This window comes from Brienomyrus brachyistius, chromosome 20, assembly GCF_023856365.1.
Source record: "Brienomyrus brachyistius isolate T26 chromosome 20, BBRACH_0.4, whole genome shotgun sequence".
NCBI lineage: Eukaryota > Metazoa > Chordata > Actinopteri > Osteoglossiformes > Mormyridae > Brienomyrus > Brienomyrus brachyistius.
In genome coordinates this window covers 17,976,126-17,988,650 of record NC_064552.1, presented here as the reverse complement: position 1 = coordinate 17,988,650, position 12,525 = coordinate 17,976,126, and positions in this window count along the sequence as shown.

Below are 12,525 nucleotides of genomic sequence, written 5' to 3'. Positions count from 1 at the left end.
CTCCCTGCATGGATTACCTTACATTTATCCATTTTAAATTTCATCTACCAGGTATCAGCCAAGTTGCTAATTAAATCCACATCCCGTTGTAGCCTCTCTGCCGTTAGATCAGTATCTGCTCCACCACCCACCTTGGTGTCGTCTGTAAATTTAACCAGTTTGCTGTATATATTGGTGTCAATATCATTAATGTAAATTAGGAACAATAGTGGTTCTAAAATTGAACGCTGCGGTACCCCACTATGAACACAGGCCCACTGTGACATCGTGCCTCTAATAACTACTCGCTGCTTCCTGTTTAACCAGTTTTCAATCCAAGCTGCTACAGTTCCTAAAATCCCTGCACGCGCTGCACTCACTGCAGCTTGTGATGCACGAGAGGCTGTGATCGCAACGCAGTGTAAGTGAAGCTGTTGCCAGTGGGAGAAAAATTGTGTGGCATTTTAAGCATTAGCCAGTTATGTATCCTTGGTTGGAAGATTCATTTTGATCTGCAAATGCCTCAAACAATTAAAGCAACAAGGTGGAACAGTATGTTATGTATGTTTCTAGTAGTCTAACAGCTTTTTTTCCATTCATTTTTTTTCCCATGTGTATTAACTAGTTTTAAAAAAGAGCACCGGTATTATATCCATTCTCATGTCAGCTGATATCCTCTGTTCAGGTAATGGGATCGTATCAGCACTGAAAAAGTGAGATCAGGGCACCTGCAACGGTTTTGGAAGTTTTGTATTTGAATCAGTTTGGAAATGAATAAAATCGGATCGGCTCATTACTACTTGAAGCTTGAATGTTGCATTAATGATGTCAAAACGAGTTAATGTCCTCAGTGAGGTGATCTGCTCCACAGCATCAGGGAATCATTTCACTGGTTTTTTCACATTTCCGTGTGAACCAGGTTTCCGAGTTCTTGGGAGATGTGTCCCAAATTTCATAGGGTCCAACCTGCTTCATTCAGCAAGAAAATGATGTCTGGGGTAATCGTGAACCAAGAAAACCCAACAGTGTCTCTATTTTCTGCAGAGTCTGAGGAGAGTCCATCCCCCCATCCTCACCACATTATACAGAAGAACTATAGAGAGTACCCTGCGTAGCTGTATCGTGGATCGGTACGGGACTATAGAGAGCACCCTGCGTAGCTGTATCGTGGATCGGTACGGGACTATAGAGAGCACCCTGCGTAGCTGTATCGCGGATCGGTACGGGACTATAGAGAGCACCCTGCGTAGCTGTATCGCGGATCGGTACGGGACTATAGAGAGCACCCTGCGTAGCTGTATCGCGGATCGGTACGGGACTATAGAGAGCACCCTGCGTAGCTGTATCGCGGATCGGTACGGGACTATAGAGAGCACCCTGCGTAGCTGTATCGCGGATCGGTACGGGACTATAGAGAGCACCCTGCGTAGCTGTATCGCGGTTCGGTACGGGACTATAGAGAGCACCCTGCGTAGCTGTATCGCGGATCGGTACGGGACTATAGAGAGCACCCTGCGTAGCTGTATCGCGGATCGGTACGGGACTATAGAGAGCACCCTGCGTAGCTGTATCGCGGTTCGGTACGGGACTATAGAGAACACCCTGCGTAGCTGTATCGCGGTTCGGTACGGGACTATAGAGAGCACCCTGCGTAGCTGTATCGCGGTTCGGTACGGGACTATAGAGAGCACCCTGCGTAGCTGTATCGCGGTTAGGTACGGGACTATAGAGAGCACCCTGCGTAGGTATGTTTGTGTGTCCTAAATATCAGAGAGTCTTTCTTTATTTAACAATTACCCCCCCCCCCCCCATTTTCTTACACATTCCTCTGTGCACCTTATCTGATCTTTGTGGTCCGTTAGCATTTCTTTGTCTACTTTAAAAGAACTGAATTAATGTGAACATTATCAATTCTCTGTGATGGGCTGGCCCCCCATCCTGGGTTGTTCCCTGCCTCGTGCCCATTGCTTCTGGGATAGGCTCTGGACCCCCCGCGACCCAGTAGGATAAGTGGTTTGGAAAATGTATGAATGGAGGGTGTTAGATTGCTAGTGACGTATTAAATTATCCCCGTGCAGGACTACTAACGTTAACTAACATCATAATCTATATTTGTCTTAAGGCTTTATCCTACTAACATTAGCTAACATAAGCAGATACATACACTTGTATGAGGAAGCGTATAGCTTAAAGCCCTTATCCATTTTGATGGCAGAAGTTTTAGATGTCAACCTGCACCCATCTTTGGTAGCTTGTGAAAGCATCTCTTGAGTAAAACAGCAGTATATTCAACTTATATCGTAGAGCAGACCTGAACTGGAAGCAATGTGACCTGTTTACAGAATAAGGAAGTCTATTGTGCCTGAACCCCATACCAATTATTTTAGACTAGACCAGTGGTTCCCAAACTGGGGGGTGCACCCCAGGTATTGCAGGGGGGCACACCAATACGCTCCACTCGAACACTGCTAGCAAAAACACGGACAAGTTTGTGCGCCCAGCCAAGCCTCCAGCAGAGGCTGACTCTTCATCAGCTGCAACTTCAAGCTCCAAAGCAAAGAAGAGAAAATATGATGAGTCATATCTGGTCCTTGGTTTCACAGCGACAATGGTGGATAACGAGGAGAGATCACAGTGTTTTGTGTGTCTGAAAATCTCGCTGCTGACAGTCTGAAGCCAAACAAATTACGACGTCATTTGGAGCCAACACACCCTAAGCATAAAGATAAGCCAGTTGGTTTCGTTAAAGGAAAACTTACAAACCGCCGTGCACAACAAAGCATCATTACTAAAGCTGTATCTTTGCCTAAAAACGCTCAACTGGCATCATATAAAGTTGCCTACTGAGTTGCTCACTGTCAAACACCACACACAATAGCTGAAGAATTAATACTTCCCTCCGCTATCGATATGGTTGCAACTATGATTGATGAAGCAACAGGTAGCAAGTAAAAGGCAATTCCATTATAAAACAATACGATCGCGAGCTGCATTCATGACATGTCAGAAGACATAGAGGAGCAGCTGACTGACAAGGTGCGGGACAGCCGCCACCTCGCACTGCAGGTGGATGAAGCTACTGACGGTAACAGAGACTGTTTATTCATAACGTACATCAGATATATCGATGCCGAGGTTTTCAAGGAGCAAATTTCAAGGATTCTGTAAGGAAATTACTGGCAGAGCCACTGCAGAATAAATGCTTAAAATCATTGACACTTATTTGAGAGAGGCTGATCTGAAACGGGAGGACTGTACGGGGACCTGCACAGATGGGGCTCGGGCTATGGCTGGGAAACGGGGCGGGCTGCAAGCGCTTGTGGGGCGCGTCTCTCCCAGTGTGCAGTGGACACACTGTATGATTCATCGAGAAGCATCTAAACAGCTGAATCCCGAGCTAAACGATGTAATGACGGAAGTCATCGCTACAGTAAACTGCATTAAAACACGCCCCATCAAAGCACGGATTTTTCCTGCCCTGTGCGAGGAAATGGGCTCCAACCACACAGCTGCTTTGTTTCACAGTGAGGCTCGTTGTCTGTCATGCGGGAAAGTTTTTACCAGAACATTTGAGCTCCGAGATGAGATCAGCGCTTTCATGGAGGAAGAGGGCTAAAAGCTTGCCAATAAGTTTAAAAAGGACAAATTCCTCCTGAAAGTTGCATACTTGAGTGACATGTTTCAGAAACTCAATGAGCTAAATCTACAGATGCAAGGCACCGATACACACCTTCCACATCGAGCAGATAAAATCACATCATTCACAAGAAAACTGGAGATGTGGGAGCAGTAAGTTACTGAGGGAAATATAGACTCATTTGGGAACCTGAAATCATTCATTGAGCTCAACAAACTTCAGAACACAATGATCCCATGCATGAAAGCTCACCTCTCCGCCCTACAAAAATGTTTCCAGAAGTATTTCCCAACGCAGGATCCTAAAAAATTTGACTGGATCCGAGACCCCTTCAGTGCTACACCAGATGAGGATGTCAGCACTGCAGAGGAATATAAATATGAGTAACAGTGTTGTTTGGTTTGGTTTTTGGGTTGTGGGTGAGCTTCACGTTCAGCCATGTCTTTGGCATGGAGCTGGGTAATCTCAACATTTATGCGCTAAAAGATCATGTGTTCCCATTACAGTAGTGTACTTCACTGCATTCCTTAGCGGTCAAACCGTCAGAAATATTCTTGCCATTATATTTTTCACAATGTTGCAACACAGTTTCTATTACACTATCCATCCATTTTCAGGAACTACTTGACCTATTAAGGATCGCGGGGGGGTCCGGATCCTATGCCGGACTCTATGGGTGCAAAGCAGCGAACAACCCAGCGTGGGGCGCCAACCCAGCGTGGGCCGCCAACCCATCACAGCTATTATATTATATAATTATATAATCTATTGTTAACCATTCATGGCAAATGTAGCTGATCCACCCCCCCATGTCAGACACTCTCTTGCACGTGTAGTACTGAGAACTTTAACGACAAAATTTATTTCTGTGCCACAGGACTTAGCAGACAGCACAGCTAGCCATCACATGTGTTTGACCTTAAATGTTAAAAATTAATGTTAAAAGGTAACTGTATCCATCTAATAATATTAGACATATATCACCTTCCAAAATGCGTAAAAAAGTTCCTCACTAATTTAACAGCTGCACCATCAGGCTCAGACTGGCAATCTGGCAGACGTGCAGGGGAATGGCCCATTTGATATTGGAACAACCCATTAGACTGGGGGTTACACGTTGCCAATCAGTCTACCAATATTGTAAAGCAGGTGCAAGGAGTGCAATCGTCACCGCTCCCCCACCCCATGAAGTGGATCCATCCACGCTTCTGCAATGTCAGAGGTCGGATGGGGAATAAAACAGATAAAAAAAGTATTTTTATTAGCTAATAATCAACAGTATAATTGGACAAACTCCCAAAAAGATAAAATGTGGAGCAGACAATGTCAGCGAGAAAAAGGAAAAAAATCTCGAGGCTGTTGCTGCAAAGTGTTTTAACAAATTATTTAACAATTTAACAATGAAATAAATTTCATTTATTTGGAAGTCAAGCATGTAAAACCAGCATCAGGTAAAATGTTAATGCTAGCTGCAGTGGCAGTATTAACAGTGCACTGGTACTGAATGAAGCAAAGGAGGAAAGAGTGTGGACACAGGCAGGATCCAGCAGAGAGCAGGGGGAAGAGGAGACTGCAGGCAAGGACGGGAGGCAAGACCACCTCACAGGTGACACTGCATGCAGTGACAGTGTTAATAACGGAGCCTGACTGAAGGGGATTCATCATGCGGAGCCAAGGACGGGAGGCATGACCACCTCACAGGTGACACTGCATGCAGTGACAGTGTTAATAACGGAGCCTAACTGAAGGGGATTCATCATGCGGAGCCAAGGACGGGAGGCATGACCACCTCACAGGTGACACTGCATGCAGTGACAGTGTTAATAACAGAGCCTGACCGAAGGGGATTCATCACGCGGAGCCGAGGACGGGAGGCATGACTACCTCACAAGTGACACTGCATGCAGTGACAGTGTTAATAACAAAATCTGACCGAAGGGGATTCATCACGCGGAGCCGAGGACGGGAGACAAGACCACCTCACAGGTGACACTGCATGCAGTGACAGTGTTAATAACGGAGCCTGACCGAAGGCGATTCATCACGTGGAGCCGGCCAAGAATTATGCTGCACAGCCAAAACCAAACGACTTTATTGTTCTTTATTTTATACCACAGCTCCGGACCCCCCGCGACCCAGTTGGATAAGCGGTTTGGAAAATGGATGGATGGATGGTACAGTACTGTATTGTGTTATCCATCCATCCATCCATTTTCCAAACCGCTTATCCTACTGGGTCGCGGGGGGTACCGGAGCCTATCCCGGAAGCAATGGGCACCAGGCAGGGAACACCCCAGGATGGGGGGCCAGCCCATCGCAGGGCACATTCACACACCATTCACTCACACATGCACACCTACTGGCAATTTAGCAAGTCCAATTAGCCTCAACATGTTTTTGGACTGTGGGGGGAAACCGGAGTAACCGGAAGAAACACCACGAAGACAGGGGGAGAATATGCAAATTCACAACTAATTATATTTAATGCTAAATAATATATTCAAATATCTAATTTATTTTTCAATTTTATGACGGGGGGAGTGAGGGGCCTCTGGGCTGCAGCCCATGTAACCCCGTGCATGATGCCGTCTGTTGTTCTAAAATCAACAATATTTGAATGATGCTCATCCATCCATCCGTAACTGGACAGCCACATAAGCATCATTTAACGGCATCTTGCTTAGTATTCAGAAGGACGTCTTTGCTCTTACAGTATCGATTACTTTTTGGTTTAGAGTAATATGGGCAAAAAACGCTCTCACTCCGATTCTGATGATGAATCTCCTGCGAAAAAAGACAGAATACGGAAGTCCAGAGTACCGCCGAAGTCGGGTCCAAAAATCCCCGCAAAGGTTGGAGGTAAAAGTTGATTATTTTGATAGAGAATGAAAATGACGCATAAGAAAGCCATGTAAATCTCTCCTTAATATGGCTTGCTGCAAGAGCAGATGTGAACAGTGTACAGGACTAACAGATTAAACAAATAAATAAATGCAACAATTAATTCATTGATTGATAAAAAAAAATGTCGCTGAACGTTTGAAAAGCAAACATACCCAGATTGATTAAATACTGTAGCTGTTTTGATTCTGAACCCGAGCTTACTCTGACTGCAGCATCTAATAGGAAAACTAGTGATAATACTGTATTGCAAGGCTAAGTTTAGGATACGCGTGTGGTAAAGAAATATTAATGCACACTATTTAAAGTTATTAGTGAAGTGTCTGCAACTGTGTTATCCTGTAGAAAATGCTGTATGGACTCTTTTTCTGAAGTGTACCTGTTTAATGTTGTAGAACATTTGGAGGACCTGTACCTCCAGGCCCGTCTACTTGGAAAAGGTGGCTATGGGGCAGTTTTCGCCGGCATTCGCAAGGCTGATGGCTTCCCAGTAAGTGACCAAATGGTGCAGTCGCAACATGCGTAGTTATATCTCTCCAGAGATCCCTTTTATTACACCTGTTACAGGCACCTATAAAAGGCGATGCTTTCTCAATATATCCTACACTAAATTTGTGATTTTTTTCCCCCTCTAGGTGGCGATCAAATATGCCAAAAAGACTGATAAAGAGCTAGAACTGGTGTTTTCAGTCAGACAGCTGGTTTTATTTGGAAGAATTTCTGCCTAAATATACGTATATTCTGCCCTCCCAGGCATAGCCTGGACTTGATGGGCCCATGCCATTGGAGGTGGCGCTGATGAAGCGTGTTAGCCATGAGTCATCTTGTGCCAACGTGCTCAAGCTCATCGACTGGTTTGATTGACCACAGGACTATATTGTGATCTTGGAAAGGCCGGAGGATCTCTTTGACTTTTTCCAAAGCAAAGGAGGGCTCCTGTCAGAAGGTGTTGCCAGGCACGTGCTGGTGCAGGTGCTCCACGCCTTGCGTCACTGCCAGAACTCAGGCGTCCTCCATCGAGACCTGAAATCAGAGAACCTCTTGATCAGGACAGACACTCTGGAGGTGAAGCTGATCGACTTCTGGACAGATTCCCACTACAGAAAATATTCAGGTCAGTGAGAGATTAAAAGCCTGTCAAACTAACCCCTGGTTCAATAGCAAGTAGCGGGTAATCCAGTGCAGTGTTTTCCAGTGCAGTGTTTTACAGTGCAGTGTTTCCCCTACCACCATTAACCTGTGTGAAATTGGCCCCCCATATGCTTCAGATTTCAACAAACTGGTCTCAATTGTATGTGCAGCGTTTGTGCCAGATTGTGGCATTAAAATTTTTTGTTTGTGCTGTTTTAGTTTCTGAGATATAAATGTCTGTTTACATGGTGACGTCATCAGCGTGAAGTTGGCCCCCCATTTGCGTGTGATTTCCACCAGGCCGATCGCAATCATGTGTGCTGCGTTTGTGCCATTAAAACTATTCTTTGTGCTGCTTCGGTGTAGAGATACTGCTTATTTACATGGTCACGTGACTCCGCTGTTAAGTTGGCCCCCCATTTGCCTCCGAACTGGTCTCAGTAGTTTGTGCCGTTTAAAAATTGTCTGTACTGTTATTTTTCTGAGTTATACCTCTTAGTTTACGCCGTCACATGATCGCCGTATAGTGCTCAGGCTCGTGCTTCTCATGTTAACAGAAGGTGGAGCGTTTGATGACTCCGCGTCAAAGCTGGACGTAGACTTAGTCAGCCCCACCAGCCAGATACCGCATTTCAGGATCCTGCTAGATATTTTCACAAATGACCGACTGTTACATACTGCCTCGTTACGTGCAGCCTTGACCCAGGTTATCATGTGTTCTACCAGCTCAGCACAGCACAGTATGTCCATTTCTTGAGATGTGGGAGTGAAAAAGCAAAACGACGGTATGGAAAGTGGCTCTTGTGGTGTGAAAAGCGATTGTGTGTCATTTACAGTGGTAAAGCACATCACATAACTCTAAATTATGTGCAGACGTACAAAGCGTTTTACTACAAGGTTGCTAGTGAACGCCATGGCACCAAACACGACCAGTTAATGCTTAATACTCTACAACAATGTATAATAAACTCTTGTCGTTTTGCCTGCACTGTGTGTTCCAAGTGTCTACAGATGTAGCCACATGAATTTTCCCCTGTTTCCATGATGGGGCCTTGGTTGGTCCTTGGCTGGTCTATGACTGGCCCCTGCTGGGTCCTGGGTGGGACCTTTACTGTAATGAGATCCCTCACGATGATGTAATGAACAATTTTTTTTTGTCATAGTACCACACATAAAAAGAGGAACAGAAAAGAAGCATAATAGGTATTTACTGTAACCCTTTGGAGGCCTCTCACCCACTTTCAAAGTAGTCTGACATGCCTTGACATTTTACAGTTTTTCTGAATTGCTAAAACACATTTCCTAAAATCTCCTCTCCTTTACTCAAACCACTAAACACAAACCCTAAAATTCAAGCTAAACTCACAAAACCTTACACTTGTCTTGCAAAATCAATCTTCTCAAAACTATATTATCTTTGCTCAAAAGCAAACACTGCTTTCTGATCATGCATCAAGCCATCAGGCTTGATGCATGATCAGAAAGCAGTGTTTGCTTTTGAGCAAAGATAATATAGTTTTGAGTGTGTTTTTGATTTGTGTGTAGAGTTCTGACAATATGAGGCATGCTTTCAGAAAATGTGTGTAAACAATTGGGAAAAACTGTAAACGAAGTAAATAGTCTTATGTTACTTATCTTATTTACACAACAGCTTGTCATTATGGTCTCTACACGGTCGCGTGTTTACAATTGTCCTCTGCTCTCTGTAACGCGTATGGCGGAGTTCTGCCCCGATGATGGTGCACAGACACATGCGCGCACTCCCACCAGCGGACAGGGAGCGCACGTCGGAAAATATGTCGCGTCAACCACCTGAAAAGCAGACAAAAATATCTGCTCCCAGGGTGGAGGGCAAACATCTGCAATAGGCTGCAAGGAAGACCATCTTGCAGCCTGCCTGTAGATCAGGAATAAATGGGCCAGACGTTTCTGACTTCCCATATCAAGAGGCTCTAGTAATGTTCTTCCAGAAGCCCAGAAAGATACACTGCAGTGACAAAAGCTGCACATTTTATGGATAATTGTCATAAAAAGAAATGTTCTAATGTATAGTTCAGTTGTTATATTGACTGCTGTCATTAAAAGAAACACATGAACACCATGAATCCTGTCGGTGTCCGTGTGCCCCCCTCCCCAAAGCTGCAAACCTAGGGGAAACACTGCATTGATCAAGAAATCTAGACATGTGATCAAACTCCCTGCAGGGGAGTTGGATTTGTGTTCTTGAGTCCCAACCTAACTCGTTTCAGTAAAAATATGTAGGTTTGTGAGTTGTGAGTTTGTGAGAAAAAAAGATTTTGTGAGTTTATAAAAGATTTTGCTTTGTTGTTTCAGGGACAAAGGTCTTTGCTCCCCCAGAGTGGTTCCTGAGTGGGGAGTATCTAGCTGACCCACCATGGTCTGGTCTGTGGGGGTTACACTATTTAGGGTAGTTTGCGGTTACCTACCCTTCCCCAACCAGAGGGCAATCATCACAGGCCGCCTGAAATTCCCCCCATGGGTGAGCAGCTCATTTTTTGTCCCGTGACTTGAGTCTCCTGACGGGGAGTGTTCTTTTTTGACTAACTATGTGCCAAATTATTCTCTGACAGGCTGCTGCAATCTAATTCGCCGGTGCCTGAGGCGCAAGGCGGTGGACCGGCGGACTTTGGAGCAGATTCAGCGCCACCTTTGGCTGCAGCAGAAGTGACTGCTGATTATTATTGGTCCAAAATCTGTCATTGGGCCTTGTCATAATTACTCTCTTACTATTAAGATTAAGATTGATTAGATAAGATTATATGAGATAAGATTATATAAAATAAGATTATATATGATAAGATAAGGTTGTATAAGATAAGATTATGTAAGATAAGGTTAGATTGGATAAGATAAGAGTGTCTTGGAGCCGATACCTTATCGTGGTGGAGGGGTTTGCGTGTTCCAATGATCCCAGGAGCTATGTTGCCCGGGGCTTTATGCCCCTGGTAAGGTCACCCAAGGCAAACAGGTGCAGGGTGAGGAAACAGACATAGTGCGGCTAACTAGACCCCTTATGGTAAGAAAATCATTGGATCCACGAATTCCCTTGCCCGGACACGGGTCACCGGGGTCCCCCCCGGAGCCAGGCCTGGGGGTGGGGCTCGATGGCGAGTGCCTGGTGGCCAGATCAGGCACAGCCCGAACAAGGCACATGGGTTCCCTCTCCAATGGGCTCACCACCCGTAGGAGGGGTCATAAATGTCAGGTGCAGTGCGATTTGAGCAGTGGCCAAAGGCGGGGACCTTTGCGGTCCGATCCTCGCCTGCAGAAGCTAGCTCTAGGGATATGGAATGTCACCTCTCTGACTGGGAAGGAGACTGAGCTGGTGTGCCAGGTTGTGAAGTTCCGGCTAGACATAGTCGGGCTCACCTCCATGCACGGCTTGCGCTCTGGAACCAGTCTCCTCGAAGTGGGTTGGACCCTTTTCCACTCTGGAGTTGCCCATGGGGAGAGGCGCCGAGCAGGGGTGAGCACACTTATTGCCCCCGGGCTGAGCGCCTGTACATTGGGGTTTACCGCAGTGGACCAGAGGGTAGCCTCCCTTCCCTTCCGGGTGGAGGGACGGGTTCTGACTGTTGTTTGCGCTTATGCGTCAAGCAGCAGTTCAGAATACCCACCCTTTCTCGAGTCCTTGGAAGAGGTGTTGGAGAGCGCTCCTCCTGGGGACTCTCTTATTCTGCTGGGGGATTTCAATGCTCACTTAGGCAATGACAGTGAGACCTGGAGGACACTGGTGGTGAGGGATGTCGTCAAGCTGAAGAAGGAGTCCTATCAGGCCTTTTTAGCCTGTGGGACTCCAGAGGCAGCTGATGGGTACCATCAGACTGGCCAAAAAGGCCTGATAGGACTCCTTCTTCAGCTTGACGGCATCCCTCACCTCCGGTGTCCACCACCGCTACGCACATTCTCACGGCAGCTCCACACATGGCGTACGCACGTTTCTGCTTGGATTTGTACACAGACGGCTCCCAGTGGTAAATCATTGCTACTGTGGTTTCCCTTTTTTAACTCACAATCATGACGCTAACTTTATCCAATACACGACATTAATTGTATGTTGTTTACAAATGTACGGAACCTGATTTTAATTCAATTTGTAACAATACAACCGTGCAGAAAATGACCAAACTATTACAACTGCCATGGCAGCTCTTGCGTTATTGGAAGACGTAGCCTATGGAAGAATTGGAAGAGAGCGCGTATTCAGGGATCATAGTCAGGTGATTTACTCAACACCAAGTCGCGCCATGCCTGCTGAATGGGACGGCATAGTCCGCTTGTCACCCAGATATATAAAAATTTCTTACACTGTGGTTGAACAGGCAAACATTAAATTGTAATTTGCAGCCATGTCCGGTTTTCCCAATGTAATCGGAGCCATCGACTGCACTCACATTGCTATAAAAGAACCTTCAGAGAACGAACTTGCTTATGTAAATAGAAAGCACTTTCACCCTATTAATGTACAAATTATGTGCGATTCGAACATGCGTCTCATTAATGTAATAGCAAGAATGTAAAGCAAGTAACCAAACACCGCATTTATTTTTTAACTAATTCTTTTAATGTGTTGTTAATATCACAGATCGTATCATTTAGATCGTTTAATTCATTGGCATTTTGTGACTGCAGCACAGCTTCAGTCAGCACACGGCCAAATGGTCGCTCCCCGGTTTCTGAGGCACGGGAATGTGTGCAGCCAGCGCCCAAAGATGTGCTCGGCACAGCAGCACCATCGCCGCCTGTGTCGTCCTCGGCACTGGGGGCACCTCTTATACTATTGTCTGTAAGAATAAACAAACAGAAAAAACAAAAGTAACACTGCATCTGTGCCCTGCTTGTTATTCATAAACATG